We start from the raw sequence: 4,972 nt of genomic DNA, 5'->3' as shown, positions 1-4,972 counted from the left end.
CACAAATATAACCTTTAAATGACTTTTCACTATTATTTTTTCATTATTTTCGGCTCAAAGATGAAAATGACATCTAATTTCTTTTGTCATTGCAGAAAAAGAGTAATATTGAAGATTTATTAATTAGGCGGGTCAGCCTCATACGAAAAAATCGAGCGGGTATGTATATATTTTATAAAGTAGAAGATGAATTTAAGTTATAGAATATATCTAAATATTATTTATTTAAATATTAAATTAAAGATGAAACTATACTAATAATAAAAAAAATTATAGTTTTAATAAAACGTTATTAAATTAATGTTATTAAGGATAGTAGTAGTAGTATATTAAATTAATGTTATAAAATTAACTTAATTAAAAGATGTTATTAAATTAACGAGGGGAGGGCCTACGTGGTTGCCATGGAGTTCACCCGAACCCCCTCGATAAAAAAATTCCGTTGTATATATATAAGATAGAAAATGTATATTTATGTACATATATTAATGTTGAACCACATGAAACAGGGCACTTAGATAGCCCAGTGGTGTTATTTGCTCTCCTTGGGCGCTTCCTTCTGCCTACTGTGCGGGTTCGATCCCTGCTAGTGGCTATTTTCTTTTTTAACTAAAAAAAAGTTAGGTGTTGCTGCTATAGAAATAAATAAAATAATAATAATAATAATAATAATAATAATAATAATTTTTTAAAATTAAAAAAAAGTTAGGTGCTGTTACTATAGAAATAAAAAAAAAATTATTATTATTATTATTATAATAACAATAATAATAATAATAATAATAATAATAATAATAAAAACGACGTCGTTTTAACACAAAAAGCAAAACTTTGACAGTGCACAAATATGACCTTTAACTATTCAAAACTGAACAAACATGACCTCTCTCCAAGTCAGCCCTTTTAATGACATGACACCGTGTGATTGGATTACCTTTCAATGTAGGCGCGAGTGAGACTCACATGTGGGGTTGCAAAATCGGAGGTCATATTTGTTCAGGTTTTGAATAGTTAAAAGTCCTATTTGTGCACTATCAAAGTTTAAGGTCAAAGTTATAATTTGATGTCAAGTTTAGGGTCATTTTTATGTATTAACTCCTTAATTTTTTCTGCTTTTGTGTGTTCAACAATGGAGAAAACATTGTTTGGAAGGAAAGAGGGGGAGGGGGGAGGGGGAGGACGATCGGGTAGGCAGCTAGGGGGGATATTTTATTTTTTTTTAAAATAGATTTAATTATATTTGAAAATTATTTTTATAATTATTTTAAGTTAGGATGATGTTTCTCTGTTGTTTTATCATTTTGCTAGTTTTTTGGTCTACGGTCCTTCGTCTTGAGCCGGGGGTCTATCGGAAACAACCTTTCTACTCCCTCGGGGGTAGTGGTATAAACTGTGTACATTTTACCCTCTCCAAATCCCACTATGTGGGAATATACTGGGTTTGTTGTTATTGTTGTACTTTGCCACATCATCAGCGTGTCTATTATACGCATTAATGACAAGTCAATATTGAACACGTAAAATAAAAAATGGACGAAAGAAATATATTTAAAACACAAAACAAATAATATGAGACGGAAGAAGTATTATATACTCAAAAGGTTGTTAAAAAAAGGTGTTATATATACTAATAAGTTTTTTTAATCTTACTATAAAAGTGAAATTCTCCTCACAATTTCCAAAAGACGTTGAAGAAGACTTGGATTACCTTTTAGAATTTGGATCATCTTTTATTCTTTTTCACATTTTCCCGCAATTTTCGCAAAGAATTATTCCATTAAATTGACATATATATATTCTGTTCAAGAAGACTCATGATATGTTTGGTCTAGCTTTTTAAAGTTAAAAAGTCTTTTAAAAATATGAACATAATATTTATTTTAAAGAATTGGGGTATTTGTTTAAGTTTTTAGAAGAAGAAAAAGCATTTTTAACTTGTAGCAAATATTTTTCCGCAAAATTAGATATTTTATGTAAATATTATCTGGTCGTAACAAGATGAATGCCGCAGTTTATTTGATGTTGAGTTATTTATTCAAAGGAACATAGGTTTATTCCCACTTAACACAATTTTCCCCGTTTCTTTACTGGTGCACACATGTTTTAGAAATTCTCAATTCGACTCCGGTGGCAAAAACTTTATTTCAAAAGCTAAAAGTGTAATTTTTTTCTCAAAAATACTTTTAAAACCTCGGCCAAGGACAAATTACTCCTCTACTATTGATAAAACTATTTTTCAAATTGATTAGTTAATCACAAATTTGTTACTATCCAAAAGTAAAATAATCTTAAAAACTACTTTAACAAAAATACATTTTAAGTTCCGCTGACGCGTATCAATTTTTTTTACACTATCATGTAATGACCTTTTAGTTTTTCATTTGAAGTTCGATATCTATATCAGAGGGGATCGCGCTTCCAACAGAATTTTTTTCATTCTCAGAATGATATATCTTTTATTTATAATGAATGACTTGATCAACTTTTGTATACTTTTTTATTAAGTAAAAAAAGAAAAAGACTTGACTAGAAACAAGTTTCACATCCATGTTGATTATAAGGCATAAAGACACTGACTTGTTTACACTTCTTTATGGACTTTAATTTTGGACAAACATAAGAATCCCATTTTACATTTACACCCAAAAAATAAAGGTAATGTCTATGCCAGACAATTGTATTGACAAATAAAATACTTAAATCTTTTTTATTTTATATCAAAGTATTTGATTAGTTGTAAAGTTTAAATAGTGATAATGATTGTGAAAAAGAATATCGAAGTGATAGCTGAAAATTAGTTAAAATGTTTAAGTTTAAAGTTCACATAATGACCAACATGAGTTGTGGTGCAGTGGATGGGGTTGCTCCACCCTTAATCAGAGGTCGAGGGTTCGACCTTGGGTATGGAGAAAACTCTGTGGTGAGCGCTGCTACCTTAATGGGCCCTGCAACGCGCGATTCGGATTAGTCGGGGCTCCAATGCGAGCATCGGACACCGGATGAAAAAAAAAAAAAAAAAGTTCAAATAATGAATGAATTAATATGAAGTTGTGTGAAAGTCTAGAGGGATTTTAAAAAAAAACTATTGTAGGGGATAAAAATCAAACGGGAGATTCTGACGAATCAGGATATGACAAATAGTAAATAAGACAGATTAGATATGACTCAGCAATAGTGAGTGTCAAATATCATTTCTTAAATATGATGGAAAGAAATAATCCTATTCATCAGTAAAAATAGAACTAAGAGAGAAGCATCCAGTATCCCGAACTATGGTCAAAGTTTCTACGACACACTTCAACTTCACATGGGTCCTATTATCTCCAGTCTGAACTCAATTTAGACGTATTTTTTTTACTCTTTTATGCTGACGTGACAATTCTATTAAAATGGAATCCACGTTAAAAGTGTTACGTCAGCTAAAAAGGTTGACAAAAAGTGTTACGTTAGCTAAAAATGTTGATAAAAATATGCTAAAACTTAATTTAGGAGGGTAATAGAACCCCCGTGAAATTGAAGTGTGTCCTAATAAATTTGACCATAGTTCAAAGGGGTACTAGATGTTTTATTCTAGAAATAATTTTATATGTCTGAATAAAAGCTTTGTTCGCCTCTTCAAAACAATATAATCCATTTAATAGGTCTTCACGAGAGGACATAAGGTTTCATTTGGACGCCCACATCCATATCAATTCATAGACCAACACACGAAAAATCAACAAAAGATCCTCAATTCCAGCGATTTCACTCATATATCTTTAAAAAACTTCATCTGTCTATCCAAAGCAACACAATTCATTTAATAGGTCGTCACGAGCGGATCCAAGAAGTTCCATCCAAAAATCATACGAATGCCCACATTCCCAATCAATTCATAGGCTTAAACATGCGAAAAATTGGCAAAAAATTTTCAATTCCTGCTATTTCGCACATATGTCTTAGAAAATACTTTGTCCACCTCTCTAAAGAGACAAAATATATTTAATAGGTCATCACAAGCGGATTTCAGAAGTTTCGCCCAAAACGCTTTGGGACGCTCATATCTCCCCATCAATCCATAGACTAACACACAAGAAAAATCGGCAAAAGATCTCAATTCCTTTTATCTCGCTCCTATATCTTAAAAAAGCTCCATCTGCTTCTTCAAAGCTACACAATCTATTAAATAGGTCGTCACGAGCGGACTCAAGATTTTTGCTAAAAATTCTTTTGGGCATCCATACACTGATCAATTTATAGGCTAACACACACGAAAAATCGATAAAAAAAATCACCAATTCCTTCTATTTCGATCATATGACTTGAAAAAAGCTCTATTCGCCTCTTCAAAGTAACACAATCCATTTAATAGATCGTCACGAGCGAACCAAGAAGTTTCACCCAAAATATTTTTCGACGCCCACATCCCTATCAATCCATACTTTAACACGCACGAATAAGTAGCGAAAAATCCCTTGCTCTTGCTATTCACTCATATTTCTCCAAAATAGCTATGGACGTCTCTCCAAAGCAGCACAATCTATTTAATTGATTGTGACGAGCGGACCCAACAAAATTGACCTAAAACGCATTCGGACGCCCACATCCTCCATCAATTCATAGACTAACACACACGAAAAATCGACAAAAAAATCCTCAATTCGTGCTATTTTACTTAATATGTCTTAAAAAAAGCGTTGTCCCCTCTGAAGCAACATGATCCATGTAATAGGTCGTCAAGGAACCACTCAAGGATAATTTCTTTACTTAAGTTTGTTTCATTGTACAGAAAAAAAAATACTAATAATTAATGTCGTGCACAAATCAATTATATGTGCACTTTTTAGAAAAATATATTTAAAAACATTGTTAAAAGTTTGGTCAAACACTAATTGGTGCTCAAAAGTATTTTTTCAAAAATTTATTGGTCAAACACAAATTATTTCTCACTAAAAGTACTTTTTTGAAAAGCGGTTCTGAAAAAAGAGCATAA

The sequence above is a fragment of the Capsicum annuum genome, chromosome 4 (genome assembly GCF_002878395.1).
Source record: "Capsicum annuum cultivar UCD-10X-F1 chromosome 4, UCD10Xv1.1, whole genome shotgun sequence".
Taxonomy (NCBI): domain Eukaryota; kingdom Viridiplantae; phylum Streptophyta; class Magnoliopsida; order Solanales; family Solanaceae; genus Capsicum; species Capsicum annuum.
Note: the sequence above shows the minus strand (reverse complement) of the source record.